Source organism: Pelodiscus sinensis, chromosome 7, assembly GCF_049634645.1.
Source record: "Pelodiscus sinensis isolate JC-2024 chromosome 7, ASM4963464v1, whole genome shotgun sequence".
Lineage (NCBI taxonomy): Eukaryota > Metazoa > Chordata > Testudines > Trionychidae > Pelodiscus > Pelodiscus sinensis.
In genome coordinates, this window is record NC_134717.1 from 47,900,533 (window position 1) to 47,925,685 (window position 25,153).

General features: G+C 44.2%; 1 long non-coding RNA gene across 1 annotated transcript in view; it reads right to left on the bottom strand.

The window, feature by feature from the left end:
* Window positions 1-3,941: 3,941 nt before the first annotated feature.
* The window catches only part of LOC112545176 (uncharacterized), a 54,295-nt gene continuing 33,083 nt past the window's right edge, over window positions 3,942-25,153 (bottom strand). Inside the window, exon 3 of the long non-coding RNA XR_003088614.2 lies at window positions 3,942-4,963. This is a non-coding gene — a long non-coding RNA (uncharacterized LOC112545176). The remainder of the gene's footprint in view (window positions 4,964-25,153) is intronic.

The following is a 25,153-nucleotide window of genomic DNA, read 5'->3' on the forward strand; positions in this document are numbered from 1 at the left end:
GAATGCCTGTGTCCATCTGTCCCTCTAGTGCCTGATCTGATTCCAATGGATCTACATTTACATGCTAAATGTTGCAGGATCAGGACCCTCACAATTCCCATTGACTCTAAATAGAGATGTGTGCGGGTATCAGAAGCCACTATCTAGCCCTTTTAAAGTCTGCACATAATCTACAATATTGTAATGATCCTCCCCTTCCCTGCCAGCTGGATTGCCAGTCGGCATAATCTGAGAGAGGCCAGGGAATGGAAAGTTCAAAGTGTGTTCTTTAGTGGGTGTCGGGCAGACTGTTGCCAACACTAGTGGAGGCACATGCTGGTGTATGAGGTCTCAGGATGCTTTAAAATGTGTTGAGGTTTTTTTCGACATTTTGATCCAGGATCTTTAGATCCTCTTCCTTTGGATATTCCTAATGTTGCAGTAGATTTTATGTCTCTCTGGCACTGTCGAGGGGTATGCCCCGGTGTGAGGTGTGCCCTCCCCTCTTAAGGTTTCGTTGCCCCAGTTTGGGCCCCTCAATCAGGGCATATACGGTACTAACAGTCACAATACCAAGTCCAGGCCCCTCTATCAGGGCATATACTGTGCTAACAGTTCCAATATAAAGTCCAGGCCCCTCTATCAGGGCATATACGGTACCAGAGGCCTAGCCCCGGGAAAAGCCTCTCCCGAGCGGGGTGTTGCCCAGGGTGCAGAAAGGGGGGGAGGGGGACCCAGGCCCTCCCTCTCCACCGGGTCCCAACCCAGGGCCCCGTAGGCAGGGACTCTTGCTGCTGCCTGCTGGGTGGGGAGTCCAGATGACACACACCGAGCTGGGTTAACAGTCCCTTGCCCTGGGCTTCTTCCTACCACCCTGGAGCCCCCATAGTCGTCCGCCTCGGCGCCGGTCCTGGGGTTGTAGGTGGTCCGGTCCCTCAGGCGGGGTTGGCTGCCGGCTTCACTCCCAGAGTCCAGTGCTGGCCCTCGCTCTGGCCTCAGCTGCTGCAGGAACACTGGGGTTGCAGCCTGGGCCCTTCTACCCTCCAGCTGCCTCCCCTTCTGCCAGGCTCCCTCTGCATTGATACTCTGGCTCTGCTGGGAGCAGGCCCAGCAGGGCTGGAGGGGAGGGGCTTTTTCAGCCAGCTGGGCCTGGACTACTCCCAGCCCTCCAGTGCGGGGCCTGGTCATCACAGGCACCCATTATGGTTCTCTAGGCTGACTCCTGCATAATACAGGCCATAGAATTTCTCCTAGTAATTCTTACATCCAGCCGGTATACAATACATAAAAAGATCTTTAGAGAATTGTAATGGTTACATACTCTCTTTGGTATAAGTACTAGAGAATTTTAGGTGTGATGGGCTCAGAAACTCACTTTTATAATCTTTGGAAAGTAATGGAAAGTCAAAAGCACTGCTCTCTAGTGAATTGTATTGAGTCATTTATATTTACAAAGATGATGATTTTGGCTAAGGCTTATTCTTTAAATGACAACTCTGTTTGCATAGTAACATGTACCAATATCAGGCTAGGGTGTCTGTACACTTTGATAATGCAAGGGCAGAGAAATGGAGGGTGAGAGAAAGAGGCATTTTATTCATTAGGTTCCTCTCAGATTGAACACAAATAAGCTGACTGTTCCAACTCTTTAATAACAACTAGCACTTTTTATTTTGACATAGTTTTATACTGAAATCTTAAGATGTGATTTATACAATTGGGTTTTACCAATGTGAGCACATCGGTTATTTTCAGTCTGTGTATAAGTAATGTGTTTAGCACAGTGAGCTTTTTTAAAACAATGCACTGAATTTATAGGACCCTGAACAAGGAATATTTAACTATCAGCCAAAATTCCCAGGACTAGCACCAACACTTTTCTCTAGTCTGTTTTATTTATTATTAATACATATTTTACATCAAGTACCCAATAGGCAACAATGAAGGCAAGGTCATTGGCTCTACCAGCATAGATCCAATTGGAAGGTATGGCCCTAAATAAACAACAGAAAGACAAAAGTTGATGGGGAATGGGGAATACAGGATCTATCAACCTTACTCAAGTGTGTTTAAAGAGGAGGAATAGGTGGAGACTCATCAGGCTAGGTCAGAAAGGGTCAAAGAAGAGAGTACACATTGGTAGAAGGACAGAGGAAGAAACAATCCACATTGGTAATTTAGGAAAAGTAAACTTGTTTGGAATAATTAAGGCATCACTGGTCTGAATTTTGGCATGTATTTATGTATGTATAAATTTGCTTTTAGAGAGATTGTGAGGAGGAAAAAAGAAAATGAGAGAGAAATAAACATAGAGTATGGATTTTGAACTACGGCATGAAACTCACAGTAACAACCTATCTTATGGAGATTGTTCTTCTGGCTAGAATGCAAAGTAATACATACTCATCTTCTGAATATCTAAGAAAACCTAACCAACAAAAACCAACCAACCCCTCTGCCTTGCGGAAAAAAACATTTAAATTAAAGGGAAAATATGTGACACAAGCAAACTCTTGACTATTATGTTTGCCAGTTCCTATTTGTAATCTCTCTTAGATGGAAACACTGACCATCTTAGAGCACTTCACTGTATATGTGATAAATAACTAGCCAATGTTTGCAAATAGTATCTGTCTTGCAATTTATGTGTTCCGCATTACCATAGAATCTGAAGGTCCCATAGTCTTCTACATATTCATTCTCACCTACCTCACAGGGGAGTTATATTATCACCACTTTACAGATGGGGAACTGAAGCATAGAGAGGCTAAGCAACTTGCCATAGGTCTTCCTGAGGTGGAGCAAGGAATTGAACTTGAGCCTCCAAAGTCCCAGATATCAAGCCAAATTTGACAGAGTGGTGCAAATGTGAGAAACTCCAATAACTTCATTTGAGTTAATCTAGACATAGACTGGTGTGAATGACAGCAGAATTCATTCAGTCCTAACTATAACAGAAAAATAAGTCAAGAAATGCATGCTGCATGAGCCTGTTCCCAGGTTCAGACCCTACTTGATTTAATGTGGTAATAGATGGTAAAGAGAAGGAATTTAATAATAATAGGAGATTCAGATCTCTCTCCTAAAATTAAGTATCCTGATCTTTAATAAAGCAGCAATGGCCATGCTGCTACTTCTATTCCACTTTGATTCCCAATTACCTGGCAGTAACAGTGATGAAGAAGGCACTTCTGATGCTTAATTAGATAAATCAGGACAACGTCTCCTTTCTGCTCCTATTGAAAGGTCTTGGCCATCAAGGGCTACCTTTGTCAGAAAACCAATAGTTAATTACTTACTCCAAGTACATTGTCCCTATTTAATTCACTTTTCCGCCTTTGAAGTGTCTCTTATGTCTTTGATTAAACCTGTCCGTAGATCTCGAATAAACAGACAGAATGACCCTTTGAAATACATCTCATTCTTGAGTCTTGTCTTTTGCATTTCCAAATATAGAATTGTTTTCCCCAAAGAGCCATTGTTCCAACATCCAGGATGGTCCTTGTTCTGCTTTAGAGTTATAATATATGGAATGCATCTCCCCATTTGTATAATAATCAGTACAGTACATTAGAAAATAGAAATGTTAACTGGTTTTACCACACAAATAAACTGTAATTTAATGCACGTGAAGCAAATGTTAAAAAAAATTATCACTAAATCACCCCTGTCTACACAGATTATGCACATCCAAGGACCACTGAAGGCAATAGAAAACTTCAGTGGCATTGGAGCAGGCCTGGAGGGCCAAATATTACTTCTCACTGAGGAAACTACAATGAAACTGTGTGTTTCTCTAGGGACAGAATTTGTATCTATATGATAAGAAGCTATAATGTGAGACAAGCACTTAAGTACCATTAAAAAATATTTGAAGTCAGACAAAATGAAAAACTTCAAAGTGCAAAAATGTGTAAGAGGAAGTGCTTTCCAGTGTTAATTTAGGAAATTTGTAGAGTTGATATGTCCACTAAAAATAATGGAATTATTTTCACTGATTTTAATAGCTTCAGGGCCATGTATTTCTGCATGTGAGTAACTTCGTTTAGATGAGCAGGCAACAAAGTTGTGCATGTGAATGAAGATATTTATGTCTATATATATTTGCAGGATCAGGCCCATATATAATTTCTAAAGTATTCTGAACCTGAAACATTTCTCTTTAATCATGGTGAATAAGTGCTGTGCTCAACAATAATGCACCCTTAAGCGTGGTAATGAGATTTACAGGCCAAACTTTTTACATATCTTATTATAATATTTGCTATTATACTCTCCATTGCATTCTCTCCAAGTCTCTATAACTTTGCTTTTTTACTGTCAATAATTCTAAGCTGAAATAATATAGTAATCATAACATAAAATATTCAAAAAATTATGTTAATTTTTAAATGTGTGTAGTCATGGTTTTTTTTTTTACCTAAGCAGCAATTTTTAATACAAAATGGAGACCTTTTATGTATGTGTCACTTACCAATTATTCTGCTCAATGATTAATTTTAAATCTTTTAAATCTGGCTGCCAAAAGATGTTCTAACTGGCTTTGAAGTTCATGCAAAAGCTCTTTGTTTTTATTCTTCTTTTAATATGATGTACACTGAATAACTTCTGGAAGGCAAAAAACAAAAAACAAAAACAAAAAACCAAACAAACAACCCCCAAAACAAAAACAAAACCCACCATTCTGAATAAGGCTCTTGCAGCAGGCCCATCTTACTGCTGGCTTTGGCATTATTTTCTAAATCCTTGTTGATTTATCAAGTTTGATTTATCTTTTTATAATCTACAGGCTTTATTACCTAAATAGACATTGCACACTCCTTCAGGTGTGAAAAAGGCTTGACACTGCTATATTTTAAAGTCCACAATGAATCAAGACCACTGTCTTTGACCTGGGTCTTCCTGGGAAAGGTTTCTCTTGGCATGCCCATCTTCCAATTGCGTCCATTAAGGTTGCTTTCCTTGACTCTTCTTCTGAAGGACACTGGAGAAAGGAGAGAGAAGGCAAATCTCTATTGGCCTTATTTGTGCAGCACAAATCAGATGATTCCTGATTTATTTACAGTTATAACCGGGCCACTCAGAGAATATTTACACTGCATTATAAACCTGGGTCTGTGGGACCCGGACTTATGGAGTCAGTGTTTCCAAGCCCATGCTTGAGAGGCCACATTGCATTGTAAGCCTGGGCTTACAATTGTGGACTCAACAGTCATGCCATTTTGTGTCCATACTTCACTACACAGATCTGACAACTCAGGTCTGCGGCTTGGGCTATGTCCACGCTGTAAAGTGATAGGCCTTGAACCTGAGTCTCATCAGGACTCGGGCTCTGACTCTCTGCCCAACAGGTCTTGGGACCAGGCCCACTGACAGGGGGAGGTGAAGAGGCAGTTGCTTCTGTGGCAGCAGTGGCGGCTGGAATCCCAGGCCCTTTAAATTGCCACTGGAGCAGCTCTAAGGGCTGGGGGAGGGGGCATGGCATGCCCCAACGGCAGAGAGGGCTGGCAGTCCTGGTTCCATCACTTCCACCTAGGCCTTGCCCTAAACCCCGCCCCTTCTGGGAGCATGGAGTCACACCCCCTCCCACCCTCCTTGCCCAAGGACCCATAGAGGCTGTCATTTCCCCTTCTTAGGATTCAGATCCTAAGCATTTACTGAGCTGAGTCAGACTGATTTGTGAGTGCACAGAAGGAAAGCTTGGGCTTAAACCTGAGTCAGAGCCCAGCTTAATGTGCAGTGTAGACATACCCACAGAGGAGACTTTAAATCTGCTCCTCACCTATACAGATAATTCTAGACCCCTAGCAATCAGCCAAAGCATCAGGTTCCTGATCTGAGAGGAACAAAATGAGACTGTTTAAATAGTTTTTACAGGGCTCCTGTAAATCTGCCAAGTCTGATTCATTTGGAAGGAGATTCCTTCATAATGAGGCCTTTAAAAAAGCCTCTTTCTTCCAGAATGAAATATGTTTGCTGTGTGAGACATTTAACATCTCCCCCATAATTTTCTGAAAACTCATTCCAACTGGAACAGCTTGCCAGGCCTGCTCAGCAGTCCAGGGCGAGAGGAGCAGCACTCAAACTTGGGCTCTGCTGGCACTGTGAGTTCCACAGTGGAAATTATTTGCACTCATTGTTAAGCTAAAAATGGAAGAGAGAAGGTATTGTTCTGATTCAGTTCTATACTCCAAAAGCCATCTGACTCAGAGGCACTCAAAATGGTTTTATATAGTGCTGTGACTGTGGAGATACAGAGTTTTGTTGGAAGAACATATAGCTACCATCCTTAAAGTCTATGAATTCTGTTTCTTTTCTTAAGCAGAGGGCAAGCAGAACGAGGGGTTACAATTCATAGAATCATAAAATCATAGGACTGGAAGGGACCTCGAGAGGTCATCGAGTCCAGCCCCCCGCCCTCAAGGCAGGACCAAGCTCCATCTACACCATCCCTGACAGATGTCTATCTAACCTGTTCTTAAATATCTCCAGAGAGGGAGATTCCACCACCTCCCTTGGCAATTTATTCCAAAATTTGACCACCCTGACAGTTAGGAATTTTTTCCTAATGTCCAATCTAAACCTCCCCTGCTGCACTTTAAGCCCATTACTCCTTGTCCTGTCCTCAGTAACCAAGAGGAACAAATTTTCTCCTTCCTCCTTGTGACACCCTTTTAGATATTTGAAAACCGCTATCATGTCCCCCCTTAATCTTCTTTTTTTCCAAACTAAACAAGACCAGTTCATGAAGCCTGGCTTCATAGGTCATGTTCTCTAGACCTTTAATCATTCTTGTCGCTCTTCTCTGTACCCTTTCCAATTTCTCCACACCTTTCTTGAAATGTGGCGCCCAGAACTGGACACAGTACTCCAGCTGAGGCCTAACTAGTGCAGAGTAGAGCGGCAGAATGACTTCACGAGTTTTGCTTACAACACACCTGTTGATACAACCTAGAATCATATTGGCTTTTTTTGCAACAGCATCACACTGTTGACTCATATTCAACTTGTGGTCCACTATGACCCCTAGATCCATTTCCGCCATGCTCCTTCCTAGACAGTCGCTTCCCATCTTGTATGTATGGAACTGATTGTTCCTTCCTAAGTGAAGCACTTTGCATTTCTCTTTATTAAACCTCATCCTGTTTACCTCTGACCATTTCTCTAACTTGCTAAGGTCATTTTGAATTATGCCCCTATCCTCCAAAGAAGTTGCAACCCCACTCAGTTTGGTATCATCTGCAAACTTAATAAGCGTACTCTCTATCCCAATATCTACATCATTGATGAAGATATTGAACAGTACGGGTCCCAAAACAGACCCTTGAGGAACTCCACTTGTTATCCCTTTCCAGCAGGATTTAGAAACGTTAACAACAACTCTCTGACTATGGTTATCCAGCCAATTATGCACCCACCTTATCGTGGCCCTATCTAAGTTATATTTGCCTAGTTTATCAATAAGAATATCATGCGAGACCGTATCAAATGCCTTACTAAAGTCTAGGTATATGACATCCACCGCTTCTCCCTTATCCACAAGGCTCGTTACCCTATTAAAGAAAGCTATCAGATTAGTTTGGCATGACTTGTTCTTCACAAACCCATGCTGGCTATTCCCTTTATTACCTTCCAAGTGTTTGCATATGATTTCCTTAATTACCTGCTCCATTATCTTCCCTGGGACAGACGTTAAACTGACCGGTCTGTAGTTTTCTGGGTTGTTCTTATTCCCCTTTTTATAGATGGGCACAATATTTGCCCTTTTCCAGTCTTCTGGAATCTCCCCTGTCTTCCATGATTTTTCAAAAATCATAGCTAAAGGCTCAGATACCTCCTCTATCAGCTCCTTGAGTATCCTGGGATGCATTTCATCAGGACCTGGTGACTTGCTGACATCTAACTTTCCTAAGTAATTTTTAACTTGTTCTTTGTGTATCCTATCTTCTAAACTTACCCTCTCTCTGCTTGTATTCACTACGTTAGGCACACCTCCAGACTTCTCGGTGAAGACCGAAACAAAGAAGTCATTGAGCATCTCTGCCATTTCCAAGTTTCCTGTTACTGCTTCTCCCTCCTCACTAAGCAGTGGGTCTACCCTGTCCTTGGTTTTCCTCTTGCTTTTAATGTATTTATAAAAGGTCTTCTTGTTTCCCTTTATGCCTGTAGCTAGTTTAAGCTCATTTTGTGCCTTTGCCTTTCTAATCTTGCCCTTGCATTCCCGTGTTGCTTGCCTATATTCATCCTTTGTTATTTATCGTAGTTTCCATTTTTTATATGACTCCTTTTTTATTTTGAGATCATGCAAGATCTCCTTGTTAAGCCAAGCTGGTCTTTTGCCATATTTTCTATCTTTCCTACACAGGGGAATTGTTTGCTTTTGGGCTTTTTGGGCCCCATACATTATGACATGTATTCTTTTCCATTCATATCTCTGTGGTCACCAGATTTCCATACTTTCCATCCATTGTCATCAGGGCAGGCTCGAGCCATTCATGCTCCCTTGGCAGCGAGCACATGACATATGCATGACTCCACCCCCCCAGCGAGCGGCGCCCCTTACAGCTGCCATCAGGGGCCGCGTGCCCGGGGTTGCGGGCCACGCAGCGCCTGATGGCAGCTCTAAGGGGTGCTGTGCAGCTCCCAGCCCCAGGTGCGCGGTGCCCCTTACAGCTGCCATCAGGCACCCCCCATAGGTTGGCACCCTGGGCATCTGCCTGGCTAGCCCCGTCTTAATCCAGCCTTGATTGTCATAGTTCAATCACACGATGCAATTTCCCTGGTTAAATACTTTCATATCTCCTGGTTTTAGTTCTTGTTATGCCCAGAGTGTGCTAGGCATTATGGCTATGTCTAGACTGCAAGCCTCTTTTGAAAGAGGCTCTTTCGAAAGATACTTTCGAAAGAGCCTCTTTCGAAAGAGAGCGTCTAGACTGCATGCGGAATTTCGAAAAAGCAAGCCGCTTTTTCGAAAGAAAGCACCCAGTGAGTCTGGATGCTCTCTTTCTAAAAAGCCTGTTTGCTTTCAAGAACGCCTTCTTTCGAAAGAGTACTTTCGAAAGAAGGCGTTCTTCCTCGTGGAATTAGGTTTACCACCGTCGAAAGAAAAGCCGCATTCTTTTGATTTAATTTCGAAATAACGCGGCTGCAGTCTAGACGCAGGTGAAGTTTTTTCGAAAAAAGACTACTTTTTTCGAAAAAACTCCTGAGTCTGGACACAGCCTATGTAAGTGCATTAGGCTATGTCTATACTAGGAAAGTGTTTTGAAATGACTAAATTTGAATTAATAACTCCCAATTAAACAAATTCGAATGAACAAGTCCACACTATGGGAAAGCCTTGAAATTAGTCCGAGACAGGTTCTATTAATTTGGATGCGCTACCTCAGACATGGAGCCCCAAGAAGCACTGGGGAGTAATTAGTGCAAATTACTCTGGGGCATAAGCCTTTCAAAAGAGCGGCACCGGAGCATCCATACTACCGGTATTTCGAAATAACTATTTTGGAATTAGCGTTAATCCCTACTATGAAGAGACGGTAATCTAATCTAATTAAAATAATCTAATTTATTACCAAAAACAACATGCAAAGAAAAGAAGGAGAGAGCAATACTTTTCATGCAATGACATAGAAATGATAAAGCATAGCGATTAGATAAGAAATCTGAGGAGATGGTGATTAGCAGCCTTACTTCTTTGTTAAATGCACATATAGATAGACATAGTCATGTCTGTATTTGTTCAGGATACCTACTTCAGAATGTAGTCATATTTTCTTCAACCATATCATATACAGCTATATTTTATCATAATAGTTAAATTAAGATTATTGCTTTGAATGGGAGCCAGAGGTAGGTGAAAATCAGGTCATACATTTCTAAGCAGTAAGTTAAAGTTTTCTTGCTAACATGAAGGAGTCAATTCTTTTAAATCCTAGGCACCTATCCAGGGCATCTTCACCTACCTGCATGAGTAAATAATTAATCTATTTTAGGTTTTGTTAGGATAGTGCTATGGTGTGTCTTTTACAAACTCTACAAGGTAAACCACAAAGAACAGCATAACTATAATGACTTGACTACCTATATTATTAGAAACCTAAAAATAATTCCTTCCTGAGTATAAATTGAAACATGTACAGCATAAAATACACTTAGCCTGTTCATTAATCTCTTTGTTCTAGCCATAAATGAGCCAGTGTTGTTTTCTAGCTCAGGATTTTAGGCAGGATTTGGGCTAATGACTAAATCAAATGATGAGGTTTGAATTTGATGGCTCTGAAATTACCCAATCCATCTGGTGAGATTTTAGCCTCAAATATGAGCTGTTCTAGAAAGAGCTAGTCTAAATCTGGATCTGGAAGCCATTCTACTCTTGGTTCTAATTTGAAATCAGTGCTGTAGGGGCAGGTCAGATCTAAAGCTTTCAATCCAAAATCTTTCTAAATTACAAGGGCTGCAGTTAAAAGCTTCACTTTTACTCATCTCTGGTTATAACAGAGGCTGACACAGGGCTATACATTTTATTAAATTACAATTAGAAATATTAGTCCAGGTTACCTCTTATGAAAAAATATCCCTGATAGAGAGTTTGGGGATGGTAGCCATAGGAAATTTAAAACAGTCCCAAGCCCAAGTATCACACACATCACTGTCACTGAAGCACATATCACTACTTCCTATCTTGCAAATATTTCAAATGTCAAGAGTATCATTGGAGGGAGAAGACCAGACAATACCTGCTCTACCCTTCATACAAATTCCATTCAGCCTGATTGCACTGCCATGACTCACATCTTTTCTCTGTTTAGGCAATGTGGCTGGGCACTGGGAAATTCTACAGGGGAAGGCCACAAAGTGGGAGAGCTGCTCTCTTGCTATTGCTCCAGCCAAAGTACCGGAGGAGCTACTGAGGACCTTTCTGCCTATGCTTCACACATAGAGGAGGCATTGTCAGAGGATTTGTGTCTCACTTGACCACAGTATGGGTCAATAAACTGGGCAACCTCAGGAGTGCAAACACCTGCATGACCTCCCCAAACCCAGTGTTATCAATTCTACTACAAAAGGGCTTTTTACACCTGCAAAGATCTGTCCCCCAAAAAAGTGACTCCCCTCTTTTGACTGCTTGCAAAATGCCAGAAAAGCTTAACATTAATCAAAATTAACCTGAAAGAGAAGCAGTAAAACTGTTGTTTCAGAAACATACTTTAAAAACATTTCTTTATTTATAGAATCACAATCTATGTGCACTAACATCAGAAACCAAGAACAATACCATCTATAATCTAATGTTGATATTTATTTTATGAACACCAGGAAATTTTCTGTTCTTCTAAACTCAGATCTGTATGGAAATAAGAAATGAGTGAAACCTGCTAGAGAGTTAATTTATTCTATATGGGCACATCTACCCTAGGAAATTATTTCAAAATAACTTATTTTGAAATAATAACTCCCAAAATAATAATTTTCAAATAGCATGTCCCCACTATGGGAAGCCTTGAAATTAGTCCAAGACAGGCTCCATTAATGTGGATGCACTACCTCGACTTAGAGCTCCAGGAAGCACGGGGGAGTAATTAGTTTGAATTACTCTAGGGGGTAGTTATTTCAAAATAGCAGCACTGGAGCATCCACAGTACTGCTATTACGAAATAACTATTTTGAACTTAGTGTTATTCCTTGTGGAAAGCAGGAGTTATTATTTTGAAATAACTAATCCCTTATTTCGAAATATGAGGCTTGGTAGTGTGGATGCTCCACTTGTTATTTCAAAATAAGGGGAGTAATTTTGAAATAAATCTCTAGTGTAGACCAGGGACATGAAACAACATTCCCTACCTGTAGCAGAAATAAAATGTACTACTTCAGGAAAACCTGAGAAGTCAAACGAGCTCTTGCAAAATACAGAAAAATGTGCATTTAAATTAGGCCACACCTCTTGAGAGTCTCTCATCTCATTTGGAAAAACAGATGCTCAGAAGCTATTACAATAGACCCACAAGGACCTTAAGTACCATTTATGCTCCTAGATTCTGCTGTCTGGGGGGAAAGACTACTTATGTACTTTGTCAAAATGGCACCTGAAGTGTTCTATTAACCACACATATGATGGCAACAAAACTGGATTATAATTAGTGCTTTAATAGCCTCGCCCTTTTTTGTAAAAATCCCACATTAGGCTGTTAAATAATATTTTTCACTGCCTAAGAGATTTGATGTTTTTGTAAGAGTCTGAATAAAAAGACAGACAGTGGTAATCCTGTTGTATTTATAGGCAAACTGTTATTCCAAATTGCCTTCAAATCCAGTGGAGAAGAACTGTGATATACTGGTAGTATATTCTCTCCCACTTGGTGAAGTGCTCTTTTAATACTGGAACTTTTCTCCAAAGTATTTGAAAACAAACTTAAAACCCTTAGCCCTGCAATCCAGTGCTTTCTTTTTCTTTTGTGGAGTAAAGGATAAAGATGGCAGAGAAAAAGGATGAGATTAGGATTCAGAAACTGGACCAGGACTGCATTTTGGTTGGAGTAAATCTGTATAGGTTAACAGAACAGGAGTCATGTCAGATGAGGATCTGATCCATGATGTTTCTAGTTTGTGAATATTTAAATAGGCTTATTTTCTTTTTCAAATGCTAAAATGTGTATTTAAAGTAAAACAAATACCCTTTATGTAACTTGAACAATATATGAATGTGTCAATTGTCAAAGATGAAAATACTATAGTGATGCCTCTGTATAAACCTATTCATTGCTTTATGGATGCAAAAGCCCATTAGGCAGTGTCACACATTCACTTTCTGTTCCTGACTGTTACATTTTACATTTGTATCTCTGATTTAACCGACAGACTTGAATTTAAAAAACCCCCTAAAACACCCTGGTGACTACCCAGTTGTCAGGGTCTGACCTAAATTTGCTGATCTCAATCGGACTCTTTTCATTGACTTCTGTAGTGTTTAGATCATACCCGCTATGCTGACGAGCACAAGTTGTTTCAGCTAAGATTGTCATCAATTTACACATGAAATTTTTCCTTCTGAGGCAACTCTTGCACTTCTTCCTACACAGTGCATTCTGAAATACAAGGCGCAGTATGTGGAACAAGGCTAATTCATTGATCTGATCTTCAGCAGAATTATTTTTGGTCTCTTGACATAAAGGTGACCTGGGATTGTGTGTAAATTCTCCTGAGATGTAATAAGAGATTGAAATAGTGTTGACCATTCCTTTCATTAGAAATATGGATTTGTGGTTACTTCAAACATAGATGGATTATTTGGCTAGTTAATATTGGCTCTGGTATCTCTATAAATATCCTTGGGGGAAGAGATAGAGGAATAATATTTGACAGTTTGTCAAATTTGTGATCATTTTGAGACAATGATTCATTTTTTTTTTCATTTTCATCCAGCTGATAGAACTGTTCTGTTCACTCTCTCTGGGCCACTGCCAGCAGACAGGATACTGGGCTAGATGGACCTTTGGTATGATCCAGTATAGACTTTCAAATGTATTCTTATGTTCTATCCTTGTGAAATAATGTGTATGATAAATTTACTAAAATATGTAAAATGCAGTATTTATCAAATATTTTTAGTCAACCAGTACTAATCAGAGTAAAACATGCAGGCTTGCAGTGATTATTATTTAGTTGTATTGCACTGGTTTCCAGGAGACATAGTCCTGGATCCACTGTGTTCGGAGCTTTACAAACACACAACAAAAGTCTCTGCCTCAATAGTTTAGAGTAAAAGTGGTCGAGAGATCATGTATGCTAATCTTCTGACTGGCCTACCCATGGACTAGGAACGGCTCATTGTTTGTGAGTTGGTATCATTCTTTCTCTATGTATTTGTATCGTGTCCAATGAGAATGAGGCCATAATGCAGACTGGGGCCAAAGGATACTGCCATAAAACAAATAAAAACAACTTTCCTGTTGGTGAGGCCTCCTCCCATTAATATTCAGGAATGACAGAAACTTCTTGAGTCTATCTAGTTTAGTCATTCATCTTCATTGGCTCATAACTCTGTCAACCAGTCTGCAAAGGATTAATACACATATAAAGTAAATGAGGAGAGGGGAAAAGGATGCTCCTAACTTCAAAGTTAATTCTTAGTACATAAATGGCCGTATCATACAAGATGTGAAAGTAAATCACCAAGCAAACAAGTAGTAGGAGAAGAAGTATGCTATGTCAAGCCTAGCTACGGGCTGTTTTTAAGGCACCGGAATGATGCAGAGGGAATTTCAGCATCCCACAGAACCACATGAATGTAGTGTTGTAGCCTGGGGATACACTGTGGAAGACAGGAAGCCATGTGATTTTAAAGATTTTTATCTTCATGGTGAACTCTTCAGATTTTATTATATGATTTTTGTGAAGCTCCTGCTGCCTACAGCTGGAAACCGTTAGTCACAGTGATTACTAGTCCTGTAGAAAGAAACTGAGAAAGGATGCACAGGCTATTTTGATGCTACATTAGGGCTTTTCATAATTAATAATGCAATTTTTATTTCCAAAAAAAACCAAACACGGTCTCAGCTGCTACTGAAGGTTTATAGTCAAAACATTGTTCCTTTATCTCTGGATAGAAATGAAATGTACAAAATATCAATATGAACACTGCTTATTTCTTCCTTTGTCATTATTCAGTGCTAAAATTCCCCAACCTGAGCAACCACCATATGTTACTACCCTCTGTGATTTTTTTTTAAATCTATTGATCTTAATGAGTAGGCATTCTCTGTAGTTACTCTAAATGGGTTAAAAACTGTAAGTGCTAGTAAACTTTATGCTTCAAGGCAAAAACTCATGGCTAGCAGAGCTATAGAAAAGATATCCTTCCCTAGTAATGTATTGAATAATTGGCCAAATACATTGTGGGCAGCATTTCCTGTAAGCTGTGTGCTTGTGCAGCTACTCAGGAGACATTCAAATGCTGCCCAGCTGATTAGCAGAGTGCCAACAGCTGGGTTGTAAGTTTCTATGGAGGTGCACATTCATACATGCCTTGGTGCATGTAAAAATGTATTCTGTACATGGATGGAAAGGATCAGAGGGACCATTGATTGTGGGTGGTTTTATTTATCTTCCTCTGAAGCATAAGCAAATATCCAATACTTGGAACTTAAATCTCTGTTGCTCTGCCGTAATTTACATGTATCATAACCTTCTAGTAGTCCTGGGCAGTGAGAATAGATGGAACCTAATGCACTCCAGCTATGCCTCCTTCTTTCCCTCCTTCACTGGGATGGACAATGTAGAATCATTCCTCTGGCCCTAAACACAACAGCAAATTCCCTTCTAACTAGGGTCACACCAGAATGGAAAATCAGATCAATGCTATCAAATGAAATCTGCTGGTGTGGCAGTGCTGTGAAAATACTTTAAAGAGCAAGACCTTTTCAGACAGGGAGAAGGAGGCAAATAATGTGAGACTGAATGTGCTCTGTCATAGAGGCTTTGATATAAGGCCTTCCTTATAACACTCTCTTATCTATCACATTTGTATACAGAATTCCTATTTACCTTTCTCTGCAGAAAAGCAAAACCACAATATATATTGGCATCTGCAGTGTATATGAATTAGGAAATATCACTTTAAATAGTCTATGAGCCCTCTAGTGAGTCTCCCTATTCTAAAGTTTCAGCGGGGTAGCCAGGTTAATCTGTAACTGAAAAAAACTTTAAAAAACCCAAATAGTCCTGCAGCATCTTAGAGACTCAAAAAATGTAGATGGTATCATGAGCTTTCGTGGGCACAACCCACTTCTTCAGATGAAGCCTCCTCCAGAGGCCTCCTGGAGTAGCAGTGTATTCACATAGCTAGGCCTTGTACATTGTATATATAATTAATAAACATAGTTATTTGGACCTCAGTCTGGCTCCTTAGGTTTGTTATGTACAGAGCAGGGTGTGTAAGGGTATGTCTACACTACAGTGTTATTTTGAAATAGCTTATTTCAAAATAATGTGTCTACACACAAAATGCATTTCAAAATAGCAAGGAGAAGAAGGGGAAGGAGAATCAAGGGGAAGAAGGAGGAGGGGAAGCTCAGGGCTCAGGGTTGGGGGTCTTGCTGGACCACCTTGATTTTCATTTTGCTATTTCGAAATAGTGCGACCACAGTGAGTGGACTCTGAATCGCATTTAAGGCTGTCTGGAACCAGTTCCATCAGGGCACCTGGTCAGGACTTACCGTGTGGAGCTGCTGCCTGAGGCTATCCAAGGTCTGTGCTTCAAAGGACCCTCCTGGACAGCCAGTTATCAGGTTTCCCTGCTTGCTTGTCTACCTTGATGAGGGACAGCAAAGCATTTCATCTCTGCATGCTCTGGTTGCCCTCATTCGGGACACCACAGCACTCTGCAACATGGAGCCAGAGCTGCCCCTGGGCACTCTGATGCTTCTCTTGGATGTGTTGCTGAAAACCTGGCTGCACTTTCTGCAGGCTGCCATCTGGGAGGTCCATCGGGGGGCTGTCAGTATCCAAGAGGCCCTGTGGGAGAGCTTCCACCCTGAGGAGCACTCAGAGCCTCCTCGGTCTGCTCCGCTTGAGGCTTGTGCCTCATTCCTCTCTCAAGTCCTTCCACTTACCCCTCCCCCCAACCCCGCTTCCTGATGTCAAATAAAATACACGTATTTTCATGAACACAAACTCTCTTTATTTAACAAAACCGGTGAGGGGTGGGGGGCATGAAACTCTGGTGAGACTGGGGAAAGGAGATGGGAGAGGGGAGGGGGAAACCTAGGAGGAGGGAGCTGGAAGGGAGAAACAAGGGGAAGAAGGGGGAGGAGAAGCTCAGGGTTGGGGGTCTTGCCGGACCACCTTGATTTTCATGCAACCCTGCTCCTGAGATCACATGTGGCCTTTGGTGGCCAGGCTGGCAGCTATCTTGCCATAGACAGCTACGTTCCTCCATCTAGTATGGAGATCATGGACTTTGGGGGCATCTCCCCCCCCAAACCTGGATAAGGTCCATGATCTCCACCCTGGACCAGGAAGGAGCCCACCTTCTCCAGGCCCTGGCAAGCTCCTGGGAGCTGGCAAACTGCTCTTAGGGAGCAGTGGAGGGCTGGCTGCCAGAGGATAGCTGGCTCATGTTTTTAATGTTTACTAGTATTACTATAATAAATATATTCTATTACCATGAGCCAGCTTCTGAAAACCAATGAAATATAGATAATAGAATACAATAATGTAATGTACCATACAATACCATGCAGTAAGAAATACAGTAACATACAATAATGTAATGTTATTAGAATGATTTTGTTTTTTGGTGTCCTGTATTTTGATCAGTTACTTCACATATTTTTATCAGTTACTGTTTCTTATTAATCAATTTCCAGATGAGTAATTTATGATGTCTTTTGTTCTCTCAGAAATTAATGACATAACTCCTGTTGTCTTCAATAGTTCAGGATCAAGCTCAGAAATGTCACAGATGGGTAGTTCTACCAAACAGATGTAATAAAATCCCCAAACTGGAACTCCTCTAACTTTGATTCTGAACTTTGGAGCACAGCCTCACTTGTTTCCATGTGCTATGTTATCAGCTTCTTTCCTCCTGAAGACATGTTGGGTTATAGCATAAGGTTCATATAGTGTGAAGTAAAAATCTAAAAGAAAACATCTGTATTTCTTCCATGAGATGGTTAAGAGGAAGGCTGACCTACTAAAATAATCCAAGAATATTAAATTAAATGACAAATTATATTTATATTTACAGAGTTATGGCTATGTTGGTCCTCTGATATTAGACAATGTTGGGAAGGTAATAACTTTTATTAGACTAACTTCCATTAGTGATAGAAACGTAGCCATGTTAGTCTAGGGTAGCTGAAACAAAATACAGGACTATGTAGCACTTTAAAGACTAACAAGACAATCACAGGCAAAAGCCTTGTCTCACTCCAAAGGACAGCAATAATTCCAGCCACTTTGCACCTTTCTCCTTTGTTCTGTAGCTTAGTTCACAAGTTCTAGCTGCCACAGTTTCCTGATGTTATGTGTGATTGTTCAGTCACTGGTGGGGGGGAGCTTATGTTCTTTAGAGATTCTCTGTTGCTATGAAGCAGCTTCAACCAATTTTTATAATGACTTATTCATTCCATCCCTGACAGCTGGGAGATACACACCTTATGTCCTCTGCTCCAAGATCTGCATTAACTCATTAGCGCCTACTGGGAAGTAATGCTAAGTACAGAGGGTAACTGAGTACAGAGGGCAAGAAGGTAATGAGATGCAGGCCTTTTCCCAAGAGATGTGACAGCAGAAAGCCTGAAACCTTAACAAGGTCCCATTGAGAAACCATGAAGGGGGGGATGCAGGTACAGTTACCCAGAACCTGTGACAACAGATGAGAGAAACTTTTCAGCTCTCCCTGTGTTGTAGACTCAAAGTATAGGAGCTGGAAGTGCAGACAAAAAGCTAGATGGTGATGTCTGCTTCTTGGCTTGCTAGTAGAGCTCCTTCAGATGAATGGAAGATCAAAAGCTTGAGTGGTTTGTTAATGCCACATTTTTCCTTTGCCAAAGCTGACAGTCGCGAAGATTCTTAAATGTCAATCAAGGTTTTTTGACATGGAAGACAAAGCTTCCCTTTCCTTGTTTCTTCCTAGTTTACGAATTTGACTTACTGAGCCTAATAGCACCTCTCTTCAAAGGCTTTGGACAAATTAAGTGTAAGGCTGGGAACCATGCAACTTGGTTCAGTCATGCTTGAATTAAGTCATCCACAGCTAGTGTCCACTTGGAAAAGTCCTACTCAAATCAGCAATTTCAAAAAATTGCATACTGCAGAGAATACTCTCTCAAAATATCAAAAATCTGGATACATGAGACCTTTTTTGAGAAAACTGGCATAGTCTTGTCTTGATGAAATGTCTGAAGAAGTTATCTCACCAGATGGAAAGTTCAATATAAAATTGTTATTTGGTGTGTGTGCGGGGAGGAGGGGGGGGGGGGGCTATCAACAACCTACCAACACTCAATTTTCATTTATCCACAAAATAAGTCCAAGCTTTCATCAATCACAATTTAATTCCAGAAATATTTACAGTAATCATTCTGTTTTGGAACTGGGCTATAAATCAAACAGTTTACAGTCTTCTGCAATCTTCATCTTGGTAGAAAAATCTACTTTGAAGACTATTGAGAGAAAACCCACGTAAAGCATAACATCTCTATGAACATATGAGCTATTCTTCCTCACATCTGAGTATGAGAAACAGACAGGAAATAGAGGAAAACGCATCTCTTCATCCTTCTCAAGTAGATAAAGAGATACCAGGCACTATACATTGAATTCTTAACAACTGAAGTTTTGTATGCTTTTTATGAACATTAAATATCCCATGGAACTTTTCTGATGGATGGAAGCTGGTCCTGGTGTTCCTGGTGAGTTACAATGGTTTGAGAGAGAGAGAGAGAGAGAGAGAGAGAGAGAGAGAGAGATGTGAATGGGGCTGTGTTTGATCATATGAACTAGGCCCCATTGTGTTTAAAAGGTAGGTTCACTGCATTCAAAGGGGTTTCCTTTGTGCTGTAGATCAGTTGGACAATCCACTTGTACAGCCCCAGCAGAAACAATGAGCTAAATTCATCCCTGGAGTAATGCCATTGATTATACTGGAGTTATGCCAAGAATATATCTGATCCATTAATCCCTTGCCTAGGGAGCTTGAATCTCACATTCTTCTTGGCTTTAAGGGTAATGAGTTAGAATGACAGCTTGAGCACATGGTCTTAGAATAGGATTGGATGTTTGGAGACAGTTAAGAGGGAAACACACATGGCTACTGAAAGCACTATCTTGAAGAGGCAGCAGATACAGGGAAACTGTCTGAATAGACCTGTTTGCGAGAATTCTAGGAGTGTCCTGGTACTTCTATAAATTATAAGATGCATTTTGATTTCTCCATCTAGCATCCCTGTTACTCTGATATATTTGTTAATAAGTTAGGCTAGAAATACAGCATCTGGTACCTGTATCCGCTCATTTTTATCTTAACAAGGAAATAATACAGCTTTAGGCTTCAAGGATGAAATTCTGGCCTTCTTGCAGTCAATGGGAGTTTTGCTATTGACTTCAGTGGAGCCAGGATTTTGCTCCAAATCTTTCCTGCCTGTTTAGGATAAGATTGTTTTTCTAAATCCCTGCAGGGTGTGTGTTCTCTTTTCTCCTCGGGTATGTCTACACCACAAAGTTAGTTCGAACTAACAGACGTTAGTTCGAACTAACTTTCATAGGGTATGTCTACACTACCCTCCTAGTTCGAACTAGGAGGGTAATGTAGGCATACCGCACTTGCAAATGAAGTCCGGGATTTGAATTTCCCGGGCTTCATTTGCATAAGCGGGGAGCCGCCATTTTTAAAACCCCGCTGGTTCGAACCCCGTGCAGCGCGGCTACACGGGGCTCGAACTAGGTAGTTCGGACTAGGATTCCTATTCCGAACTACCGGTACACCTCGTTCCACGGGGTTCGAAACAGCGGGGTTTTAAATATGGCGGCTCCCCGCTTATGCAAATGAAGCCCGGGAAATTCAAATCCCGTGTTTCATTTGCAAGTGCGGTATGCCTACATTACCCCGCTAGTTCGAACTAGCGGGGTAGTGTAGACTTACCCATAGGCGCTACACTAGCACTCCGTTAGTTCGAACTTAATTCAAACTAACGGAGCGCTTAGTTTGAACTAGGTAAACCTCATTTTACGAGGATTAAGCCTAGTTCAAACTAGCTAGTTCGAATTAAGGGCTGTGTAGACCCTTAATTCGGACTAGTGGGAGGCTAATCCTTCCCAGGTTTTCCTGGTGGCCATTCTGGCCAACACCAGGGAAACTCTATTGCCCCCCTCCCGGCCCCGGAGCCCATAAAGGGCCACGGGTGGCTACACAGTTTGTGCCAGTTGCAAGGCTGCCAGCACCCAGCCAGCAGACCCTGCACCTGCCACAACATGAGCCAGCCACACGAGGACACCCAGCCCTCCACTGCTCCCCAGAACCAGCCTGGCGGCTCCCAGGAGCCTGCCCGGGGACGCAAGAGGAGGGCACCCACTTGGTCAAGTGCGGAGATCGTGGACCTCATCGAGGTTTGGGGGGAAGCCTCCAATGTCCATGATCTCCGCACTAGCCACAGGAACGCGGCAGTCTACGGCCGCATGGCTGCCAGCCTGGCCGCCAGGGGCCACCAGCACAGCCGGGAGCAGGTGCGCTGCAAGGTCAAAGACCTGTGGCAGTCCTACTCCCGGGCCTGCCTGCCAGGGGCCGACCTGGAGGCCTGCCCCCACTTCCACGCCCTGGACCGCCTCCTGGGGGCTCATGCCATCCCTGCCCCCCGGGACATGATAGACCCCGGGGCAGAAGGACCGCTCCAGGAGACGGAGGAGGAGGAGGAGGGCTCTGAGAGCCAGGAGCCTGCCCGCAGCCTGCCCAGGACCTGGGACCCCCGAGGCACCCCACAGAGCCGCTCGCCTGTGTTGTCCAAGGCCGGGGAGGCGTCCACCTGCGAGTACCATCGTGCTCTCCTTATGTGTACGGGGGGCTGGGACCATGCGCCTGGGCCTTGCCCACCACGGAGCCACAGCTGGGGATCCTGCAGGGGCCCTGGCCTTGCAGAGGGGAGCTGGGTTTCACACCACCCCGCCTGCTGCAGCTGCCCATGCCCGGGCAAGCAGGAGAGCCAGGAACAAGGAGGACTAACAGAGGCGGCACCTCCGGTTCATGGATCACCAGCTCCGCACCCAGGATCACTGGGTCCAGGAGGACCTGAGGCTGCACTGGAGGAGTTTGGAGGCCCTGGAGGATCAGGGCCGTGCCCTGCGAGGCCACCTCCAGAGCCTGCTCGACCGCTTCCCAATTCCTCCTGCTCCTGCTCCCCCTGCTCCTCCTGCTCCCCCTGCTGCTCCCCCTACTCCCCCTGCTCCCCCTCCTGCTCCCGCTTCTGCTTCCTCCACACCCCCCGTCCCTTCTGCCCCCCCTCCACAACCATTGCACACCGACACCCCCGGACCCGCAGTGTGGCGAGACAGGAGAGGGAGCCGGACTCCCACCCCTGAGCTTTCCTTTTCCTCCCTCCCTTCCCACCCCTTACAGCTCCCTCGTCCCAGGCTTCCCCCTCCCCTCTCCCACCCTCATTCCTTCCTTCCCCCACCCCAGTTATGTGAAATAAACACACGTTTTTGTTTGAAAAACAGGTGTCTTTATTTTACAGTAGGTAGGGAGGGGAAAGGGGAAGGGGGGTAGGGTGGAAGAAGGCCCCAGTGGGGCATGCAAGGGAGAGGTCAGTCCTCCTCCTCCACCTGGAAGCTCTCCCGCAGGGCTTCCTGGATCCGGACGGCCCCCCGCTGGGCTTCCCGGATGGCGGCGGTGCGGGGCTGACCGTAGTGTCCAACCATGCGGTCAGCCTCAGCCATCCAGGCTGGCAGGAAAGCCTCCCCCTTTCGCTCACACAAATTGTGGAGCACACAACATGCTGCCACCACGGGAGGGATGTTGTGCTCGGCCAGGTCCAGATGGGTGAGGAGGCATCGAAAGCGGGCTTTCAGTTGCCCGAAGGCCCCCTCCACCACGATGCGGGCCCTGGTCAGCCTGGCATTGAAGGCCTGGTGGGAGGGATTGAGGTGCCCCGTGTACGGCTTCATCAGCCACGGCTGCAGTGGGTAGGCGGCATCCCCCACCAGGCACACGGGGATGTCCACGTCCCCGACCCTGATGTGGCGGTCGGGGAAGAAGGTCCCGTCCTGCAGCTGCTGGCACACGGAGGAGTTGCGGTACACCTGGGCGTCGTGTGCTTTGCCGGACCAGCCCACATTAATGTCCGTGAACTGGCCCCAGTGGTCACACACGGCCTGCAGGATCACAGAGAAGTACCCCTTGCGGTTGATGTACTGGGAAGCCTGGTGTTCCGGGGCACGGATGGGGATGTGCGTCCCGTCGATGACAGCGTCCGGGTCGGCGAGGCGGACCACCTTGCGGAGCAGCACCCAGTTGATGGCCTTGACCACCTGCGGAGAGAGACACAGCAAAGCGCCAATCAGTGGGGCGCCCGGGTGGCTAGGAGCGTTCGTGCCCTGGCAGTGCCCTGCGCCCCACTCCCGGAAGCAACCCCCCTGGCGGCATGTAGTATGGCCGGGACAGACCGACCCCTCCGGTGCGGGGCGCGTTCGCCTCTTCCCGCCCCCCCTTTGTCCCTGGGGCGGCCCATCCCCTCCTCGCAGCCCCTCTTCCCCTCCCGGCGCAGTGGCCGGCGATTGCCATACCTGCATGAGCACCGCTCCGACAGTGGATCTCCCCACGCCGAACTGGTTCCCGACGGATCGGTAGCTGTCCGGCGTGGAGAGCTTCCAGAAGGCGATGGCCACCCGCTTCTGGAGGGGGATGGCGGGCCTCATGCGAGGGTCCCTTCTGCGCAGGGCAGGGGCGAGCCACTCGCAGAGCTCCAGGAAGGTGTCCCTCCTCAACCTGAAGTTCTGGGTCCACTGTCGGTCCTCCCAGCGCTCCAGGACGATGCGGTCCCACCAGTCGGTGCTGGTGTCCAGACACCAGACGCGGCGGGGCACGCCGGTGCCGGGACGCCGCCGCGGCTCCTCCATGGCCCCCAGGGTGGCCAGGCGGAGAGGCAGGGGGCTGACGTGCACCAGGAGATGCCAGGCAGCCTCGAGCCATTGGTGGCAGGCTTGTAGCAGCAAGTCCAGAAAGTGCACCAGAAGGTGCAGGGCGAGCTGTGGCTCCATGTTGCCACCTGCGGCGGCGGCCCCGAAGGGAAGCACTGACACAGACGGGCACAGAGACCAAGGCTTTGCTGTCCCTCGGCGAGGTTGGCAAGGAAGCAGGAAAAGCTGAGAACCAGCTGTCCGGGGCGGGGGGGGGGGGGGCGGTTCCTTTAAGCACGAGCCTCAGATAGCCTCAGACAGCAGCCACACAAAGCAACTACTGACCTGATGCCCTGCCAGAACCGGTTTCAGCCGCCCTTAAATGCCCCCCTGCGTCCAGTCAGTGTGGATGCACTAGTTTGAATTAGCAAAACGCTAATTTGAACTAGTTTTTAGTTCTAGATGCGTTAGTTTGAATTAGCTTAGTTCGAATTAACTAATTCGAACTAAGTTAGTTCGAATTAGCGCTGTAGTGTAGACGTACCCCTCTTGGTCTTTATATTTACTATGTATTTAAAACAGTTTGTCTGTCTGACCGACTGTCTTTCTGTCCGTGTATTTGTTTGTTCAAGAACTCCTTCTAAAAAGTAAGAGCTACCTAAGGGTGCGTCTAGATTACATTTTTTTTGAAAGAAGATATGCAAATTCGGCAGAAATTTGCATATCTTCTTCCGATCACTTTTTTGAAAGAGTTTTTTTCGAAAAAGCAAGCAGTTTAGGTGTGGGTCTTTTGAAAAAAACCTCTTTTTTCAAAAGAACCTGTAAACCTCAATTTTTGAGGAAGAAGGTTCTTTTGAAAAAGGTTTTTTTTTGAAAGAAGTGTCTAAACTGCTTGCTTTTTCGAAAAAAACTCTTTCCCGCCAAATTTGCATATCTTCTTTTGAAAGAAAAAAGTAGTCTTGATGCCAATGGGTTTGGTTGTGCCAGGAAAATGGGATATACCTGGAATGGGATTGTTTTCATAAAACCAAATAGAAAAGAGACAGAATCACCAGGAAGGTGAAAGGGGCTAGCTAGGGATGTGCACCTCGCCTTCCTGATATCTGAGACTGTCCCAGCCCTGGGTCTTCCCCATCAGAAACCCTTTAGGAAGAGCAGGGTTGGCTGAAGATCTCCCCCCAACCTTTGCACAGGGTCATTGCTGTCTGTTCCCCTTCCTCAGGGAGCAAGAGAAAAGTGCAGTTTTCTGTATTACTCACTCTGTCTAGAGAATGCAGGGGGCAGACAAACCTGGACCTATTCCAGCTAGGTGTCATGCACTCCTCCCTCAGCTGTGCCCACTGGAGCTGCAGCGGTCATAGAGAAGCACTTCTCACCTGGCCCCAAGATGCTGTGGTGAGAGAGGACTGGGGTAGTCCTCTCCCGGGGCATACTGCATCCTGAACCTCTCACTCTAGGTCCACCCCAGAACCATGATTTAAATGAAGCATGTAAATTTTAATTTTATTGTCCAAAAAAATCCCCCACAAAAAACTAATTGAGTTAAGGACCTGAGCAATGCTGG